The sequence below is a fragment of the Triturus cristatus genome, chromosome 12, assembly GCF_964204655.1.
Source record: "Triturus cristatus chromosome 12, aTriCri1.1, whole genome shotgun sequence".
Lineage (NCBI taxonomy): Eukaryota > Metazoa > Chordata > Amphibia > Caudata > Salamandridae > Triturus > Triturus cristatus.
This window is the reverse complement of record NC_140595.1, coordinates 718561497-718583595: the sequence shown is the minus strand read 5'-3', so window position 1 is coordinate 718583595 and position 22099 is coordinate 718561497. Positions and strand designations below refer to the sequence as shown.

Below are 22099 nucleotides of genomic sequence, written 5' to 3'. Positions count from 1 at the left end.
TTTAACATGATCTGTTCAACAGAAAGATGAATCAGACTTTTCTAATTTAATTGTATCAAAGTACGACTTAATGAAAATAATTTTCTATTTAAGAATAAGAAAATGAAGGCACTGCTGAGATTTGAACTCAGGATCTCCTGTTTACTAGAAAGGAGCTTTAACCAGCTAAGCCACAGCACCCTCTTGAAAATACTTAAAGGGACAGTTTGATTTATAGTTTTCTAGAAAATCCTGAGTTTTTCTCTTTCATAATCTTTTCTAAGTTCATACAATGCTCTACTCAATCACTTTAGATGAGAACACTCATCTTATTCATAAACACCTCATTAATATACTGCTTACCATATTCATAGAATTTTGAATTATGCCTTGTTCAAGAATGCATTACTTGAATTCAACTCCAGAATGATCTTTTATATCTATTTTGCTCTTTGTCATTGTCTTTTCCCTTTTTCATTCAAGGCATTACTTTAAAAATCTTCACAATACCACTGTTTCTATTTCAATTTAAGATGAACCATTCTAAAGGTCACAGAACAAGACTTTTCTTTTTCAATAGTATTCAACATTTGCGTGATTAAAATTATTCTTACATGTAAGGAGCCAATAATAAGGAGCTGTTGAGATTTGAACTCAGGATTTCCTGTTTATGAGACAGGGACTTTAACCACTTAGCCACAGGACCTACAGTAGTAACAATGAAGGAATCATTAATTTAGTATTGGCGATCGAATTTGGTGCCTGCAATAAAGATTCTTTATATGTATTCCAATGTTATAAAAGAAAGGATTCCTAATCTCTAAACAAGAATAACTATGTGGTATTAAAAAAAACTATTTTTAAACTCAATTCCCTATATTGAATAGTTACAAATAATTGTTTTACATAAAAAAAACAATTTTGCTCAAATTTAGGGTTATATTTCATCTGTGACTTCCTCATTGATATACCATTTTCATTTTGCAATCACAGTATTGCTACTATAATCAGGAGAACACTCTGATTTTTTATCAGGTTTAAGATGATCTGTTCAACAGAAAGATGAATCAGACTTTTCTAATTTAATTGTATAAAGTACGATTTAATGAAAATAATGTTTTATTTAATATTAAGATAAAGAAGGCACTGCTGAGATTTGAACTCAGGATCTCCTGTTTACTAAACAGGCACTTTAACCAGCTAAGCCACAGCACCCTCTTGAAATGCTTTAAGGCTCAATTTAGGATGAACCATTCTAAAGGTCACAGAACAAGACTTTTCTTTTTAAATAGTATTCAACATTTGCGTGATGAAAATTATTCTTACATGTAAGGAGCCAATAATAATGTGCTGCTGAGATTTGAACTCAGGATTTCCTGTTTCCGAGAATCGCAGTTTAACCACTTAGCCACAGCACCTACTGTAGTAACAATGAAGGAATCATTAATTTAGTATTGGCGATCGAATTCGGTGCCTGCAATAAAGATTCCTTCTATGTATTCCAATGTTATAAAAGAAAGGATTCCTAATCTCTAAACAAGAATAACTATGTGGTATTAAAAAAAACGATTTTTAAACTCAATTCCCTATATTGAATAGTTACAAATATTTTGTTTTACATAAAAACATCAATATTGCTCAAATTTAGGGTAACATTTCATCTGTGACTTCCTCATTGATATACAATTTTCATTTTGCGATCACAGTATTGCTACTATAATCATGAGAACACTTTTATTTTTTATTAGGTTTAAGATGATCTGTTCAACAGAAAGATGAATCAGACTTTTCGAATTTAATTGTATCAAAGTACGACTTAATGAAAATAATTTTTTATTTAAGAATAAGAAACTGAAGGTGCCGCTGAGATTTGAACTCAGGATCTCCTGATTACTAGACAGGCACTTTAACCAGCTAAGCCACAGCACCCTCCTGAAAATACTTCAAGGGATAGTTTGCCTTATAGTTTTCAAGAAAATCCTGAGTTTTCTCTTTCATAATCTTTTCTAAGTTTATACAATGCTCTACTCAATCACTTTAGATGAGAACACTCATCTTATTCATAAACACCTCATTAATATACTGCTTACCATATTCATAACATTTTGAATTATGCCTTGTTCAAGAATGCATTACTTGAATTCAACTCCAGAATGATCTTTTATCTCTATTTTGCTCTTTGTCATTGTCTTTTCCCTTTTTCATTCAAGGCATTACTTTAAAAATCTTCACAATTCCACTTTTTTTATTTCAATTTAAGATGAACCATTCTAAAGGTCACAGAACAAGACTTTTCTTTTTAAATAGTATTCAACATTTGCGTGATGAAATGATTCTTACATGTAGGGAGCCAATAATAAGGTGCTGCTGAGATTTGAACTCAGTATTTCCTGTTTACGAGACAGGCACTTTAACCAGTTAGCCACAGCACCTACCGTAGTAACAATGAAGGAATCATTAATTTAGTATTGGCGATCGAATTCGGTGCCTGCAATAAAGATTCTTTATATGTATTCCAATGTTATAAAAGAAAGGATTCCTAACATCTAAACAAGAATAACTATGTGGTATTAAAAAAAACTATTTTTAAACTAATTCCCTATATTGAATAGTTACAAATAATTGTTTTACATAAAAACATCAATATTGCTCAAATTTAGGGTAATATTTCAACTGTGACTTCCTCATTGATATACCTTTTTCATTTTGCGATCACAGCATTGCTACTATAATCATGAGAACACTTTTATTTTTTATTAGGTTTAAGATGATCTGTTCAACAGAAAGATGAATCAGACTTTTCTAATTTAATTGTATCAAAGTATGACTTAATGAAAATAATTTTTTATTTAAGAATAAGAAAATGAAGGCGCTGCTGAGATTTGAACTCAGGATCTCCTGTTTACTAGACAGGCGCTTTAACCAGCTAAGCCACAGCACCCTCTTGAAAATACTTAAAGGGACAGTTTGATTTATAGTTTTCAAGAAAATCCTGAGTTTTTCTCTTTCATAATCTTTTCTAACTTCATACAATGCTCTACTCAATCACTTTAGATGAGAACACTCATCTTATTCATAAACACCTCATTAATATACTGCTTACCATATTCATAGAATTTTGAATTATGCCTTGTTCAAGAATGCATTACTTGAATTCAACTCCAGAATGATCTTTTATCTCTATTTTGCTCTTTGTCATTGTCTTTTCCCTTTTTCATTCAAGGCATTACTTTAAAAATCTTCACAATACCACTTTTTCTATTTCAATTTAAGATGAACCATTCTAAAGGTCACAGAACAAGACTTTTCTTTTTAAATAGTATTCAACATTTGCGTGATTAAAATTATTCTTACATGTAAGGAGCCAATAATAAGGTGCTGCTGAGATTTGAACTCTGGATTTCCTGTTTGCGAGACAGGCAGTTTAACCACTTAGCCACAGCACCTACTGTAGTAGCAAAGAAGGAATCATTAATTTAGTATTGGCGATCGAATTCGGTGCCTGCAATAAAGATTCTTTATATGTATTCCAATGTTATAAAAGAAAGGATTCCTAATCTCTAAACAAGAATAACTATGTGGTATTAAAAAAAACTATTTTTAAACTCAATTCCCTATATTGAATAGTTACAAACAATTGATTTACATAAAAACATCAATATTGCTCAAATTTAGGGTAATATTTCAACTGTGACTTCCTCATTGATCTACCTTTTTCATTTTGCGATCACAGTATTGCTACTATAATCATGACAACACTTTTATTTTTTATTAGGTTTAAGATGATCTGTTCAACAGAAAGATTAATCAGACTTTTCTAATTTAATTGTATCAAAGTACGACTTAATGAAAATAATTTTCTATTTAAGAATAAGAAAATGAAGGCGCTGCTGAGATTTGAACTCAGGATCTCCTGTTTACTAGACAGGCGCTTTAACCAACTAAGCCACAGCACCCTCTTGAAAATGCTTAAAGGGACAGTTTGCCTTATAGTTTTCAAGAAAATCCTGAGTTTTTCTCTTTCATAATCTTTTCTAAGTTCATACAATGCTCTACTCAATCACTTTAGATGAGAACATTCATCTTATTCATAAACACCTCATTAATATACTGCTTACCATATTCATAGAATTTTGAATTATGCCTTGTTCAAGAATGCATTACTTGAATTCAACTCCAGAATGATCTTTTATCTCTATTTTACTCTTTGTCATTGTCTTTTCCCTTTTTCATTCAAGGCATTACTTTAAAAATCTTCACAATACCACATTATTTCTTTCAATTTAAGATGAAGCATTCTAAAGGTCACAGAACAAGACCTTTCTTTTTAAATAGTATTCAACATTTGCGTGATGAAAATTATTCTTACATGTAAGGAGCCAATAATAAGGTGCTGCTGAGATTTGAACTCAGTATTTCCTGTTTACGAGACAGGTACTTTAACCAGTTAGCCACAGCACCTACTGTAGTAACAATGAAGGAATCATTAATTTAGTATTGGCGATCGAATTCGGTGCCTGCAATAAAGAACATTTTTTATATGTATTCCAATGTTATAAAAGAAAGGATTCCTAATCTCTAAACAACAATAACTATGTGGTATTAAAAAAAACTATTTTTAAACTAATTCCCTATATTGAATAGTTACAAATAATTGTTTTACATAAAAACATCAATATTGCTCAAATTTAGGGTAATATTTCAACTGTGACTTCCTCATTGATCTACCTTTTTCATTTTGCGATCACAGTATTGCTACTATAATCATGAGAACACTTTTATTTTATATTAGGTTTAACATGATCTGTTCAACAGAAAGATGAATCAGACTTTTCTAATTTAATTGTATCAAAGTACGACTTAATGAAAATAATTTTCTATTTAAGAATAAGAAAATGAAGGCACTGCTGAGATTTGAACTCAGGATCTCCTGTTTACTAGAAAGGAGCTTTAACCAGCTAAGCCACAGCACCCTCTTGAAAATACTTAAAGGGACAGTTTGATTTATAGTTTTCTAGAAAATCCTGAGTTTTTCTCTTTCATAATCTTTTCTAAGTTCATACAATGCTCTACTCAATCACTTTAGATGAGAACACTCATCTTATTCATAAACACCTCATTAATATACTGCTTACCATATTCATAGAATTTTGAATTATGCCTTGTTCAAGAATGCATTACTTGAATTCAACTCCAGAATGATCTTTTATATCTATTTTGCTCTTTGTCATTGTCTTTTCCCTTTTTCATTCAAGGCATTACTTTAAAAATCTTCACAATACCACTGTTTCTATTTCAATTTAAGATGAACCATTCTAAAGGTCACAGAACAAGACTTTTCTTTTTCAATAGTATTCAACATTTGCGTGATTAAAATTATTCTTACATGTAAGGAGCCAATAATAAGGAGCTGTTGAGATTTGAACTCAGGATTTCCTGTTTATGAGACAGGGACTTTAACCACTTAGCCACAGGACCTACAGTAGTAACAATGAAGGAATCATTAATTTAGTATTGGCGATCGAATTTGGTGCCTGCAATAAAGATTCTTTATATGTATTCCAATGTTATAAAAGAAAGGATTCCTAATCTCTAAACAAGAATAACTATGTGGTATTAAAAAAAACTATTTTTAAACTCAATTCCCTATATTGAATAGTTACAAATAATTGTTTTACATAAAAAAAACAATTTTGCTCAAATTTAGGGTTATATTTCATCTGTGACTTCCTCATTGATATACCATTTTCATTTTGCAATCACAGTATTGCTACTATAATCAGGAGAACACTCTGATTTTTTATCAGGTTTAAGATGATCTGTTCAACAGAAAGATGAATCAGACTTTTCTAATTTAATTGTATAAAGTACGATTTAATGAAAATAATGTTTTATTTAATATTAAGATAAAGAAGGCACTGCTGAGATTTGAACTCAGGATCTCCTGTTTACTAAACAGGCACTTTAACCAGCTAAGCCACAGCACCCTCTTGAAATGCTTTAAGGCTCAATTTAGGATGAACCATTCTAAAGGTCACAGAACAAGACTTTTCTTTTTAAATAGTATTCAACATTTGCGTGATGAAAATTATTCTTACATGTAAGGAGCCAATAATAATGTGCTGCTGAGATTTGAACTCAGGATTTCCTGTTTCCGAGAATCGCAGTTTAACCACTTAGCCACAGCACCTACTGTAGTAACAATGAAGGAATCATTAATTTAGTATTGGCGATCGAATTCGGTGCCTGCAATAAAGATTCCTTCTATGTATTCCAATGTTATAAAAGAAAGGATTCCTAATCTCTAAACAAGAATAACTATGTGGTATTAAAAAAAACGATTTTTAAACTCAATTCCCTATATTGAATAGTTACAAATATTTTGTTTTACATAAAAACATCAATATTGCTCAAATTTAGGGTAACATTTCATCTGTGACTTCCTCATTGATATACAATTTTCATTTTGCGATCACAGTATTGCTACTATAATCATGAGAACACTTTTATTTTTTATTAGGTTTAAGATGATCTGTTCAACAGAAAGATGAATCAGACTTTTCGAATTTAATTGTATCAAAGTACGACTTAATGAAAATAATTTTTTATTTAAGAATAAGAAACTGAAGGTGCCGCTGAGATTTGAACTCAGGATCTCCTGATTACTAGACAGGCACTTTAACCAGCTAAGCCACAGCACCCTCCTGAAAATACTTCAAGGGATAGTTTGCCTTATAGTTTTCAAGAAAATCCTGAGTTTTCTCTTTCATAATCTTTTCTAAGTTTATACAATGCTCTACTCAATCACTTTAGATGAGAACACTCATCTTATTCATAAACACCTCATTAATATACTGCTTACCATATTCATAAAATTTTGAATTATGCCTTGTTCAAGAATGCATTACTTGAATTCAACTCCAGAATGATCTTTTATCTCTATTTTGCTCTTTGTCATTGTCTTTTCCCTTTTTCATTCAAGGCATTACTTTAAAAATCTTCACAATTCCACTTTTTTTATTTCAATTTAAGATGAACCATTCTAAAGGTCACAGAACAAGACTTTTCTTTTTAAATAGTATTCAACATTTGCGTGATGAAATGATTCTTACATGTAGGGAGCCAATAATAAGGTGCTGCTGAGATTTGAACTCAGTATTTCCTGTTTACGAGACAGGCACTTTAACCAGTTAGCCACAGCACCTACCGTAGTAACAATGAAGGAATCATTAATTTAGTATTGGCGATCGAATTCGGTGCCTGCAATAAAGATTCTTTATATGTATTCCAATGTTATAAAAGAAAGGATTCCTAACATCTAAACAAGAATAACTATGTGGTATTAAAAAAAAACTATTTTTAAACGAATTCCCTATATTGAATAGTTACAAATAATTGTTTTACATAAAAAAATCAATTTTGCTCAAATTTAGGGTTATATTTCATCTGTGACTTCCTCATTGATATACCATTTTCATTTTGCAATCACAGTATTGCTACTATAATCAGGAGAACACTCTGATTTTTTATCAGGTTTAAGATGATCTGTTCAACAGAAAGATGAATCAGACTTTTCTAATTTAATTGTATAAAGTACGATTTAATGAAAATAATGTTTTATTTAATATTAAGATAAAGAAGGCACTGTTGAGATTTGAACTCAGGATCTCCTGTTTACTAAACAGGCACTTTAACCAGCTAAGCCACAGCACCCTCTTGAAATGCTTTATGGCTCAATTTAGGATGAACCATTCTAAAGGTCACAGAACAAGACTTCTCTTTTTAAATAGTATTCAACATTTGCGTGAGGAAAATTATTCTTACATGTAAGGAGCCAATAATAATGTGCTGCTGAGATTTGAACTCAGGATTTCCTGTTTGCGAGAAAGGCAGTTTAACCACTTAGGGTAAGCACACTTCTGGAAAGGGAGGGTGTCACTCGTTGCACTCATAAGAGAGAATCAATTCTCCTTGTCCAAAGATTTAGTTCCAAACACTGAAACGGTGATTCAAAGTCAATTAAATTTATTTATGAAGTTCATCCAAAGATGTAGAATTATCATCATTCTATCAATCTTGACTCATATATCAAATATTCAAATATTCATTGATCAAATGCCCAATGCATTTCGGGCCGTTCGAGCCCTTCATCAGGGGCGGCACTGTGGAGGAGACAAGGGAGCAGCACTCATTTATCACGTTATACATAGGTTTAAATATGCATGACAGATTAAAACATGACTTGTGTAACAAGGTGCGGTGAACAATAAAGTTATTTAAATCGAAAGTAAAAGAAACTGGTAGTGCTGGTGAACGTGTTCAAATAACAGCGGGTTTCCATTGTGTTGCAAACCACCGGGTGTGTTGGCGTTAGTGAATGAATTCAAATAGTACAGCTGGCTCTGAAACGCGTGGTGAGATTAAGGAGAGTCTTCATAACGAACAAACATGCTATGTTCGAAGGTGGGGATGCTAAATGGGTGTGAGTTACGGAGGTCATGGAGTGAATCTCCATTAAGTTACAGATCGTAGATCGCTAGGGTAAAAAGTGGGTTAGTAGGGAGCTTTCGTCAAGCAGTATCAGCACGAATGGAAAAGCGTTCACTTACGTTCGAATCTTAGAATCAGAGTCCCATCACTTAGCAAGACGGCGCTCAGGAGTGCTGCGGCAGCAGGGAGGTTAGTGAATCGTAATCATGTGATCAGGGCACGTGACCATTTAAAAGAGAGTAAATTGCACGTGTGCGTGAACTACGGCGGTGGTGGACATAGAAAACAGATTTGTAGTTCGTGAAACGGACGGAGGAAATTAAATCACCTGAGTGAGTAAGAGGAGTCCCTGGAAGTGCTGGGGAAATGTAAAAATAAGTGAACGAAGAGTAAGTGAGTAGTATGAAAACACAATATATCTCGTAGAGAGAAACTTGTAATGAGTAGAATTAAAAGGAAACCTTGTTGCATTCAGAAAATTAAGAAGATGTAAAATAAGTGAACAGTGAATTCCAGAGGTACATTTTATATACAATCATCAGCTTATCAATGTAGGAGGTCAGATTACAAGTAACAGCCTAAATCATAACGTTCATTCAAACCCTTGGGCTGGGTGGAATTCAGTTTGTGGATCCAATAAATTTCTCTCTGTAACAGGAATCTGTTATTATCTCGTCCTTTCAATATAGGAACCTGTTCAAGGATCAGGAAACGGAGTTGACATATGTTGTGATGATGTTCTTTGAAGTGAGTCGCAATTGGTGATTTAGCCTGTTGCGTTCTTATGTTGCTTTTATGTTCGTTTATTCGAATGCGGATTTTTCTTTCGGTTTTGCCCACGTATGCAAGGCCACATGGGCATTTCAGTAGGTAAATGACATTTTGGCTGTTGCAGGTAGCAGTGACTCTGAGCTTAATGGGATAACCATGTAGTGGATGTTGGATTGTGGTTCCCTTAATGATGCAATTGCAGTTTCCACAATTGAGACAGGGTTGAGTACCTTTGTAAGGACTTGTAGTAGAATCCCGAGGTTTGGAAAGGATTTGTTTAAGATTGCGTGATCGTTGATACGCAAATCTAGGAGGTGTTTCAAAAATGTTGTTGAAGTCCGCCTCAGTGCTTAACATGGGCCAGTATCTCAATATAGTTTTTTTGATGGTAAAACTCTCGGTAGAGTATTTGGACACAAATGTCATTCTCTGTGGTGTAGACATCGGTCGTTTGGGTTGAAGAAGTGTTTGTCGGGAGAGTCTGTCTGTCTTCAGTACTGCTTTTTCCAGAATGTCACTCGGATATTTACGTTGTTTGAATTTAGAAATACACATGGTTTTACTTGACTCATACAGTTCATTGGTACTGGAAATCCTTTTTAGTCGAAGCAGTTGTGAATATGGCAGGTGATTTTTGAGTGATGGCTGGTGAAAACTGTGAAAGTGAAGAAGGTTATTGCGATCTGTTGGTTTTGTGTACACTTGAGTGGTAAGATTGCCTTGTTGAATGGTAACACGGGTGTCCAGGAAAGTTATAGATTCTGTATTAGTAAGATGAGTAAATTCAATGCATTGGTCGATGGTATTAAGCGTGGTAATAAGAGATTCCAGTTGTTGAATTGGACCATTCCACAAAAGAAAAATATCATCTATGTACCTTTTATAGAGGATCAGGTGTTCAGTCCAGTCGTTATTGGTTAAGATGTTGTCCAATTCGAATCTGTGCATGTAGAGATTTGCGTACGATGGGGCAGCGCAATTTCCCATGGAAGTGCCTGAGCATTGGATGTAGAAAGTGTTGGACCATTCGAAGTAGCTGTGATACAGAGTGAAGTGCATCAGTTCCATGAGGAACACTTTAAGATCATTAGGTTTATCTGTGTTGATCAAAAAAGATTCAATAGCTTCAATCCCTTTGTCATGTGGAATGGAGGTGTAAAGGGATTTCACGTCGATTGTACATAAGATGGTATCTGTAGTTATCAATCTGCGGATGGATTCCAAGATGTTAAGAAAATCAGTAGTGTCCTTTATGTAGGTAGTCATGGATTGTACTGAAGCCTGAAGATGTTTATCTAAATATTTTCCGATAGGTTCATGGAGTGAACGGACAAAGATCTGAGACAGACGCAACGTCCTCTGATGATTCTTCTTCCAGGGACAGGGCTCCCAGAACTTTCTCAACCTCACAGCCAAAAGAAAGACCAGCAGAAACAGGAGATCTACAATCAGCAGCCAATGAGGAACCTACCACCAGTGCACCAAGACAACTGCATTTTTTAGGGGCAGGCACCAGACCACTAGAAGATCCAGGAGGAAAAACTCACACAAAATCGGTAGCGAAGAATACACGCAGCCAGAAAATTTTGTGATCAACATCTCTAGCTATGATCTTACCCAATTTGAAATTATGACTCTACAAAAAGGAACTTCCTTCGTTCCCACCTACCATTCAAACGCATTGGAGACTGAAATCAGCCTCTTTAAGTTCTTGCGTGTACTCAGACTCAAACACTATTTTAACAACATACTAAAATTGCCGGATATTCCAAGACAAAACACCTTGTTAGGACTTCGGAATAAAAGCACCTACAACGCACCGACCAGCCATAAAGTACTTGACGCTTTCGAGACAATCGTCTTAAAAGAGCTCCAAAAAATTGGTTACCACAAGAAAAACAAATTCAAAAACATCACAAAAAAAGAAGAACAAATTCTAAATACTTTAGCCAACAGGTCTGAAATTACCATACGTCAAGCTGACAAAGGAGGGGCACTAGTAATCATGGATACTACCTTCTATGTTGAAAGTGTGGATGAACATGTCAAGGACGCACAAACATATATGCCCGTACCTACGGACCCCACAAATAACTTTCTTGACATTCTCAAAACCATCATCAACACCGCTCTTGAACAAGGGACTATTTCTGAAGAAGATAAAAAATATCTTATCAAAACTAATCCATCTACTCCCTACATTTACATGCTGCCTAAGATCCATAAGCACGCCACAAAACCTCCGTTCAGACCCATTGTTTCTACCATCAATTCACTCCATGAACCTATCGGAAAATATTTAGATAAACATCTCCAGGCTTCAGTACAATCCATGACTACCTACATAAAGGACACTACTGATTTTCTTAACATCTTGGAATCCATCCGCGGATTGATAACTACAGATACCATCTTATGTACAATCGACGTGAAATCACTTTACACCTCCATTCCACATGACAAAGGGATTGAAGATATTGAATCTTTTTTGATCAACACAGATAAACCTAATGATCTTAAAGTGTTCCTCATGGAACTGATGCACTTCACTCTGTATCACAGCTACTTCGAATGGTCCAACACTTTCTACATCCAATGCTCAGGCACTTCCATGGGAAATTGCGCTGCCCCATCGTACGCAAATCTCTACATGCACAGATTCGAATTGGACAACATCTTAACCAATAACGACTGGACTGAACACCTGATCCTCTATAAAAGGTACATAGATGATATTTTTCTTTTTTGGAATGGTCCAATTCAACAACTGGAATCTCTTATTACCACGCTTAATACCATCGACCAACGCATTGAATTTACTCATCTTACTAATACAGAATCTATAACTCTCCTGGACACCCGTGTTACCATTCAACAAGGCAATCTTACCACTCAAGTGTACACAAAACCAACAGATCGCAATAACCTTCTTCACTTTCACAGTTTTCACCAGCCATCACTCAAAAATCACCTGCCATATTCACAACTGCTTCGACTAAAAAGGATTTCCAGTACCAATGAACTGTATGAGTCAAGTAAAACCATGTGTATTTCTAAATTCAAACAACGTAAATATCCGAGTGACATTCTGGAAAAAGCAGTACTGAAGACAGACAGACTCTCCCGACAAACACTTCTTCAACCCAAACGACCGATGTCTACACCACAGAGAATGACATTTGTGTCCAAATACTCTACCGAGAGTTTTACCATCAAAAAAACTATATTGAGATACTGGCCCATGTTAAGCACTGAGGCGGACTTCAACAACATTTTTGAAACACCTCCTAGATTTGCGTATCAACGATCACGCAATCTTAAACAAATCCTTTCCAAACCTCGGGATTATACTACAAGTCCTTACAAAGGTAGTCAACCCTGTCTCAATTGTGGAAACTGCAATTGCATCATTAAGGGAACCACAATCCAACATCCACTACATGGTTATCCCATTAAGCTCAGAGTCACTGCTACCTGCAACAGCCAAAATGTCATTTACCTACTGAAATGCCCATGTGGCCTTGCATACGTGGGCAAAACCGAAAGAAAAATCCGCATTCGAATAAACGAACATAAAAGCAACATAAGAACGCAACAGGCTAAATCACCAATTGCGACTCACTTCAAAGAACATCATCACAACATATGTCAACTCCGTTTCCTGATCCTTGAACAGGTTCCTATATTGAAAGGACGAGATAATAACAGATTCCTGTTACAGAGAGAAATTTATTGGATCCACAAACTGAATTCCACCCAGCCCAAGGGTTTGAATGAACGTTATGATTTAGGCTGTTACTTGTAATCTGACCTCCTACATTGATAAGCTGATGATTGTATATAAAATGTACCTCTGGAATTCACTGTTCACTTATTTTACATCTTCTTAATTTTCTGAATGTGACAAGGTTTCCTTTTAATTCTACTCATTACAAGTTTCTCTCTACGAGATATATTGTGTTTTCATACTACTCACTCACTCTTCGTTCACTTATTTTTACATTTCCCCAGCACTTCCAGGGACTCCTCTTACTCACTCAGGTGATTTAATTTCCTCCGTCCGTTTCACGAACTACAAATCTGTTTTCTATGTCCACCACCGCCGTAGTTCACGCACACGTGCAATTTACTCTCTTTTAAATGGTCACGTGCCCTGATCACATGATTACGATTCACTAACCTCACTACTGCCGCAGCACTCGTGAGCGCCGTCTTGCTAAATGATGGGACTCTGATTCTAAGATTCGAACGTAAGTGAACGCTTTTCCATTCGCGCTGATACTGCTTGACGAAAGCTCCCTACTAACCCACTTTTTACCCTAGCGATCTACGATCTGTAACTTAATGGAGATTCACTCCATGACCTCCGTAACTCACACCCATTTAGCATCCCCACCTTCGAACATAGCATGTTTGTTCGTTATGAAGACTCTCCTTAATCTCACCACGCGTTTCAGAGCCAGCTGTACTATTTGAATTCATTCACTAACGCCAACACACCCGGTGGTTTGCAACACAATGGAAACCCGCTGTTATTTGAACACGTTCACCAGCACTACCAGTTTCTTTTACTTTCGATTTAAATAACTTTATTGTTCACCGCACCTTGTTACACAAGTCATGTTTTAATCTGTCATGCATATTTAAACCTATGTATAACGTGATAAATGAGTGCTGCTCCCTTGTCTCCTCCACAGTGCCGCCCCTGATGAAGGGCTCGAACGGCCCGAAATGCATTGGGCATTTGATCAATGAATATTTGAATATTTGATATATGAGTCAAGATTGATAGAATGATGATAATTCTACATCTTTGGATGAACTTCATAAATAAATTTAATTGACTTTGAATCACCGTTTCAGTGTTTGGAACTAAATCTTTGGACAAGGAGAATTGATTCTCTCTTATGAGTGCAACGAGTGACACCCTCCCTTTCCAGGAGTGTGCTTACCCTATTTTCATTAGTCCCAACCCAGGGGGACATGCTCGTTTTGCACCTGCGACCTGATCAACTCAACTACTTTGTTTAAAACACAGAGTGCGCCCATTTCTGTTCTTTTCTTATAGTTTAACCACTTAGCCACAGCACCTACTGTAGTAACAATGAAGGAATCATTAATTTAGTATTGGCGATCGAATTCGGTGCCTGCAATAAAGATTCTTTATATGTATTCCAATGTTATAAAAGAAAGGATTCCTAATCTCTAAACAAGAATAACTATGTGGTATTAAAAAAAACGATTTTTAAACTCAATTCCCTATATGGAATAGTTACAAATATTTTGTTTGACATAAAAACATCAATATTGCTCAAATTTAGGGTAATGTTTCATCTGTGACTTCCTCATTGATATACAATTTTCATTTTGCGATCACAGTATTGCTACTATAATCATGAGAACACTTTTATTTTTTATTAGGTTTAAGATGATCTGTTCAACAGAAAGATGAATCAGACTTTTCTAATTTAATTGTATCAAAGTACGACTTAATGAAAATAATTTTTTATTTAAGAATAAGAAAATGAAAGCGCCGCTGAGATTTGAACTCAGGATCTCCTGATTACTAGACAGGCGCTATAACCAGCTAAGCCACAGCACCCTCCTGAAAATACTTAAAGGGATAGTTTGCCTTATAGTTTTCAAGAAAATCCTGAGTTTTCTCTTTCATAATCTTTTCTAAGTTTATACAATGCTCTACTCAATCACTTTAGATGAGAACACTCATCTTATTCATAAACACCTCATTAATATACTGCTTACCATATTCATAACATTTTGAATTATGCCTTGTTCAAGAATGCATTACTTGAATTCAACTCCAGAATGATCTTTTATCTCTATTTTGCTCTTTGTCATTGTCTTTAACCTTTTTCATTCAAGGCATTACTTTAAAAATCTTCACAATTCCACTTTTTTTATTTCAATTTAAGATGAACCATTCTAAAGGTCACAGAACAAGACTTTTCTTTTTAAATAGTATTCAACATTTGCGTGATGAAATGATTCTTACATGTAGGGAGCCAATAATAAGGTGCTGCTGAGATTTGAACTCAGTATTTCCTGTTTACGAGACAGGCACTTTAACCAGTTTGCCACAGCACCTACCGTAGTAACAATGAAGGAATCATTAATTTAGTATTGGCGATCGAATTCGGTGCCTGCAATAAAGATTCTTTATATGTATTCCAATGTTATAAAAGAAAGGATTCCTAACATCTAAACAAGAATAACTATGTGGTATTAAAAAAACTATTTTTAAACGAATTCCCTATATTGAATAGTTACAAATAATTGTTTTACATAAAAACATCAATATTGCTCAAATTTAGGGTAATATTTCAACTGTGACTTCCTCATTGATATACCTTTTTCATTTTGCGATCACAGCATTGCTACTATAATCATGAGACCACTTTTATTTTTTATTAGGTTTAAGATGATCTGTTCAACAGAAAGATGAATCAGACTTTTCTAATTTAATTGTATCAAAGTATGACTTAATGAAAATAATTTTTTATTTAAGAATAAGAAAATGAAGGCGCTGCTGAGATTTGAACTCAGGATCTCCTGTTTACTAGACTGGCGCTTTAACCAGCTAAGCCACAGCACCCTCTTGAAAATACTTAAAGGGCTAGTTTGCCTTATAGTTTTCAAGAAAATCCTGAGTTTTCTCTTTCATAATCTTTTCTAAGTTTATACAATGCTCTACTCAATCACTTTAGATGAGAACACTCTTCTTATTCATAAACACCTCATTAATATACTGCTTACCATATTCATAAAAATTTTGAATTATGCCTTGTTCAAGAATCCATTACTTGAATTCAACTCCAGAATGATCTTTTATCTCTATTTTGCTCTTTGTCATTGTCTTTTCCCTTTATCATTCAAGACATTACTTTAAAAATCTTCACAATACCACTTTTTTAAATTTTAATTTAAGATGAACCATTCTAAAGGTCACAGAACAAGACTTTTCTTTTTAAATAGTATTCAACATTTGCGTGATGAAAATTATTCTTACATGTAAGGAACCAATAATAAGGTGCTGCTGAGATTTGAACTCAGGATTTTCTGTTTACGAGACAGGCACTTTAACCACTTAGCCACAGCACCTTGTGTAGTAACAATGATGGAATCATTAATTTAGTATTGGCGATCGAATTCGGTGCCTGCAATAAAGATTCTTTATATGTATTCCATTGTTATAAAAGAAAGGATTCCTAATCTCTAAACAAGAATAACTATATGGTATTAAAAAAAACTATTTTTAAACTCAATTCCCTTTATTGAATAGTTACAAATAATTGTTTTACATAAAAACATCAATATTGCTCAAATTTAGGGTAATATTTCAACTGTGACTTCCTCATTGATATACCTTTTTCATTTTGCGATCACAGTATTGCTACTATAATCATGAGAACACTTTTATTTTTTATTAGGTTTAAGATGATCTGTTCAACAGAAAGATGAATCAGATTTTTCTAATTTAATTGTATCAAAGTACGACTAAATGAAAATAATTTTTTATTCAAGAATAAGAAAATGAAGGCGCTGCTGAGATTTGAACTCAGGATCTCCTGTTTACTAGACAGGCGCTTTAACCAACTAAGCCACAGCACCCTCTTGAAAATGCTTAAAGGGACAGTTTGCCTTATAGTTTTCAAGAAAATCCTGAGTTTTTCTCTGTCATAATCTTTTCTAAGTTCATACAATGCTCTACTCAATCACTTTAGATGAGAACACTCATCTTATTCATAAACACCTCATTAATATACTGCTTATCATATTCATAAAATTTTTAATTATGCCTTGTTCAAGAATGCATTACTTGAATTCAACTCCAGAATGATCTTTTATCTCTATTTTGCTCTTTGTCATTGTCTTTTCCCTTTTTCATTCAAGGCATTACTTTAAAAATCTTCACAAAACCACTTTTTTAAATTTCAATTTAAAGATGAACCATTCTAAAGGTCACAGAACAAGACTTTTCTTTTTAAATAGTATTCAACATTTGCGTGATGAAAACGATTCTTACATGTAGGGAGCCAATAATAAAATGCTGTTGAGATTTGAACTCAGGATTTCCTGTTTACGAAACAGGCACTTCAACCACTTAGCCACAGCACCTACTGTAGTAACAATGAAGGAATCAATAATTTAGTATTGCCGATCGAATTCGGTGCCTGCATTAAAGATTCTTTATATGTATTCCAATGTTATAAAAGAAAGGATTCCTAATCTCTAAACAAAAATTACTATGTGGTATTAAAAAAAACTCTTTTTAAACTCAATTCCCTATATTGAATAGTTACAAATATTTGTTTTACATAAAAACATCAATATTGCTCAACTTTAGGGTTATATTTCATCTGTGATTTCCTCATTTATATACCATTTTCATTTTGAAATCACAGTATTGCTACTATAATCATGAGAACACTGATTATTTAACAGGTTTAAGATGATCTGTTCAACAGAAAGATGAATCAGACTTTTCTAATTTAATTGTACCAAAGTACGAATTAATGAAAATACGTTTTTTATTTAAGAATAGGATAAAGAAGGCGCTGATGAGATTTGAACTCAGGATCTCCTGTTTACTAGACAGGCGCATTAACCAGCTAAGCCACAGGACCCTCTTGAAAAAGCTTTAAGTCACAGTTTGCCTTATAGTTTTCAAGAAAATGCTGAGTTTTTCACTTTCATAATCTTCACTAAGTTCATACAATGCTCTACTCAATCACTTTAGACGAGAACACTCATCTTATTCATAAACACGTCATTAATATACTGCTTACTATATTCATAGAATTTTGAATTATGTCTTGTTCAAGAATGCATTACTTGAATTCAACTCCAGAATGATCTTTTATCTCTATTTTGCTCTTTGTCATTGTCTTTTCCCTTTTTCAATTAAGGCATTACTTTAAAAATCTTCACAATACCACTTTTTTTATTTCAATTTAAGGTGAACCATTCTAAAGGTCACAGAACAAGACTTTTCTTTTTAAATAGTATTCAACATTTTCGTGATGAAAATTATTCTTACATGTAAGGAGCCAATAATAAGGTGCTGCTGAGATTTAAACTCAGGACTTCCTGTTTACGAGAAAGGCACTTTAACCACTTAGCCACAGCACCTACTGTAGTAACAATTAAGGAATCATTAATTTAGTATTGGCGATCAAATTCGGTGCCTGCAATAAAGATTATTTATATGTATTCCAATGTTATAAAAGAAAGGATTCCTAATCTCTAAACAAGAATAACTATGTTGTATTAAAAAAACTCTTTTTAAACTCAATTCCCTATATTGAATAGTTACAAATAATTGTTTTACATAAAAAAATCAATATTGCTCAAATTTAGTGATATATTTCATCTGTGACTTCCTCATTGATATACCATTTTCATTTTGCAATCACAGTATTGCTACTATAATCATGAGAACACTTTTATTTTTTATTAGGTTTAAGATGATCTGTTCAACAGAAAGATGAATCAGACTTTTCTAATTTAATTGTATCAAAGTACGACTTAATGAAAATAATTTTTTATTCAAGAATAAGAAAATGAAGGCACTTCAGAGATTTGAGCTCAGGATCTCCTGTTTACTAGACAGGCGCTTTAACCAGCTAAGCCACAGTACCCTCTTGAAAATGCTTTAAGGGACAGTTTGCCTTATAGTTTTCAAGAAAATCCTGAGTTTTTCTCTTTCATAATCTTTTCTAAGTTCATACAATGCTACTCAATCACTTTAGATGAGAACACTCATCTTATTCATAAACACCTCATTAATATACTGCTTACCATATTCATAAAATTTTGAATTATGCCTTGTTCAAGAATGCATTACTTGAATTCAACTCCAGAATGATCTTTTATCTCTATTTTGCTCTTTGTCATTGTCTTTTCCCTTTTTCATTCAAGACATTACTTTAAAAATCTTCACAATACCACTTTTTTAAATTTCAATTTAAGATGAACCATTCTAAAGGTCACAGAACAAGACTTTTCTTTTTAAATAGTATTCAACATTTGCGTGATGAAAATGATTCTTACATGTAGGGAGCCAATAATAAAGTGCTGTTGAGATTTGAACTCAGGATTTCCTGTTTACGAGACAGGCACTTTAACCACTTAGCCACAGCACCTACTGTAGTAACAATGAAGGAATCATTAATTTAATATTGGCGATCGAATCCGGTGCCTGCAATAAAGATTCTTTATATGTATTCCATTGTTATAAAAGAAAGGATTCCTAATCTCTAAACAAGAATAACTATGTGGTATTAAAAAAAACTCTTTTTAAACTCAATTCCCTATATTGAATAGTTACAAATAATTGTTTTACATAAACAAATCAATATTGCTCAAATTTAGGGTTATATTTAATCTGTGACTTCTTCATTGATATACCATTTTCATTTTGCAATCACAGTATTGCTACTATAATCATGAGAACACTGTGATTTTTTATCAGGTTTAAGATGATCTGTTAAACAGAAAGATGAATCAGACTTTTCTAATTTAATTGTATCAAAGTCCGACTTAATGAAAATTATTTTTTATTCAAGAATAAGAAAATGAAGGCACTTCTGAGATTTGAGCTCAGGATCTCTTGTTTACTAGACAGGCGCGTTAACCAGCTCAGCCACAGTACCCTCTTGAAAATGCTTTAAGGGACAGTTTGCCTTATAGTGTTCAAGAAAATCCTGATTTTTTCTCTTTCATAATCTCTTCTAAGTTCATACAATGCTCTACTCAATCACTTTAGATGAGAACACTCATCTTATTCATAAACACCTCTTTAATATACTGCTTACCATATTCATAGAATTTTGAATTATGCCTTGTTCAAGATTGCATTACTTGAATTCAACTCCAGAATGATCTTTTATCTCTATTTTGCTCTTTGTCATTGTCTTTTCCTTTTTTCATTCAAGGCATTACTTTAAAAATCTTCACAATACCACTTTTTTATTTCAATTTAATATGAACCATTCTAAAGGTCACAGAACAAGACTTTTCTTTTCAAATAGTATTCAACATTTGCGTGATGAAAATTATTCTTACATGTAAGGAGCCAATAATAAGGTGCTGTTGAAATCTGAACTCAGGATTTCATGTTTACGAGACAGGCACTTTAACCACTTAGCGACAGCACCTAGTGTAGTAATAATGAAGGAATCATTAATTTAGTATTGGCGATTGAATTCGGTGCCTGCAATAAAGATTCTTTATATGTATTCCAATGTTATAAAAGAAAGGATTCCTAATCTCTAAACAAGAATAACTATGGGGTATTAAAAAAAACTCTTTTTAATCTCAATTCCCTATATTGAATAGTTACAAATAATTGTTTTACATAAACAAATCAATATTGCTCAAATTTAGGGTTATATTTAATCTGTGACTTCTTCATTGAGATACCATTTTCATTTTGCAATCACAGTATTGCTACTATAATCATGAGAACACTCTGATTTTTTATCAGGTTTAAGATGATCTGTTAAACAGAAAGATGAATCAGACTTTTCTAATTTAATTGTATCAAAGTCCGACTTAATGAAAATTATTTTTTATTTAAGAATATGAAGGCACTTCTGAGATTTGAGCTCAGGATCTCCTGTTTACTAGACAGGCGCTTTAACCAACTAAGCCACAGTACCCTCTTGAAAATGCTTAAAGGGACAGTTTGCCTTATAGTTTTCAAGAAAATCCTGAGTTTTTCTCTTTCATAATCTTTTCTAAGTTCATACAATGCTCTACTCAATCACTTTAGATGAGAACAGTCATCTCATTCATAAACACATCATTAATATACTGCTTACCATATTCATAGAATTTTAAATTATGCCTTGTTCAAGAATGGATTACTTGAATTCAACTCCAGAATGATCTTTTATCTCTATTTTGCTCTTTGTCATTGTCTTTTCCCTTTTTCATTCAAGGCATTACTTTAAAAATCTTCACAATACCACATTTTTTCTTTCAATTTAAGATGAACCATTCTAAAGGTCACAGAACTTTTCTTTTTAAATAGTATTCAACATTTGTGTGATGAAAAATATTCTTACATGTAATGAGCCAATAATAAGTTGCTGCTGAGATTTGAACTCTGGATTTCCTGTTTACGAGACAGGGACTTTAACAACTTAGCCACAGCACCTACTGTAGTAACAATGAAGGAATCATTAATTTAGTATTGCCGATCGAATTCGGTGCCTGCATTAAAGATTCTTTATATGTATTCCAATGTTATAAAAGAAAGGATTCCTAATCTCTAAACAAAAATTACTATGTGGTATTAAAAAAAACTCTTTTTAAACTCAATTCCCTATATTGAATAGTTACAAATATTTGTTTTACATAAAAACATCAATATTGCTCAACTTTAGGGTTATATTTCATCTGTGATTTCCTCATTTATATACCATTTTCATTTTGAAATCACAGTATTGCTACTATAATCATGAGAACACTGATTATTTATCAGGTTTAAGATGATCTGTTCAACAGAAAGATGAATCAGACTTTTCTAATTTAATTGTACCAAAGTACGAATTAATGAAAATACGTTTTTTATTTAAGAATAGGATAAAGAAGGCGCTGATGAGATTTGAACTCAGGATCACCTGTTTACTAGACAGGCGCATTAACCAGCTAAGCCACAGGACCCTCTTGAAAATGCTTTAAGTCACAGTTTGCCTTATAGTTTTCAAGAAAATGCTGAGTTTTTCACTTTCATAATCTTCACTAAGTTCATACAATGCTCTACTCAATCACTTTAGACGAGAACACTCATCTTATTCATAAACACGTCATTAATATACTGCTTACTATATTC

General features: G+C 33.4%; 7 non-coding genes across 7 annotated transcripts; all 7 read right to left on the bottom strand.

Annotated features, from left to right (window-relative positions):
* Positions 1–1834: 1834 nt before the first annotated feature.
* TRNAT-AGU (transfer RNA threonine (anticodon AGU)) lies at positions 1835–1908 on the bottom strand. Its single transcript has one exon. It is a non-coding gene; the product is annotated as a tRNA-Thr (tRNA).
* A 938-nt stretch (positions 1909–2846) lies between these two features.
* Positions 2847–2920, bottom strand: TRNAT-AGU (transfer RNA threonine (anticodon AGU)). The gene has a single exon. It is a non-coding gene; the product is annotated as a tRNA-Thr (tRNA).
* Positions 2921–3861: 941 nt separating this feature from the next.
* Positions 3862–3935, bottom strand: TRNAT-AGU (transfer RNA threonine (anticodon AGU)). Its single transcript has one exon. It is a non-coding gene; the product is annotated as a tRNA-Thr (tRNA).
* A 2671-nt stretch (positions 3936–6606) lies between these two features.
* TRNAT-AGU (transfer RNA threonine (anticodon AGU)) lies at positions 6607–6680 on the bottom strand. The gene has a single exon. It is a non-coding gene; the product is annotated as a tRNA-Thr (tRNA).
* Positions 6681–14768: 8088 nt separating this feature from the next.
* TRNAT-AGU (transfer RNA threonine (anticodon AGU)) lies at positions 14769–14842 on the bottom strand. Its single transcript has one exon. It is a non-coding gene; the product is annotated as a tRNA-Thr (tRNA).
* Positions 14843–16286: 1444 nt separating this feature from the next.
* Positions 16287–16359, bottom strand: TRNAT-CGU (transfer RNA threonine (anticodon CGU)). Its single transcript has one exon. It is a non-coding gene; the product is annotated as a tRNA-Thr (tRNA).
* Positions 16360–16795: 436 nt separating this feature from the next.
* TRNAT-AGU (transfer RNA threonine (anticodon AGU)) lies at positions 16796–16869 on the bottom strand. The gene has a single exon. It is a non-coding gene; the product is annotated as a tRNA-Thr (tRNA).
* Between the last annotated feature and the right edge of the window lie 5230 nt (positions 16870–22099).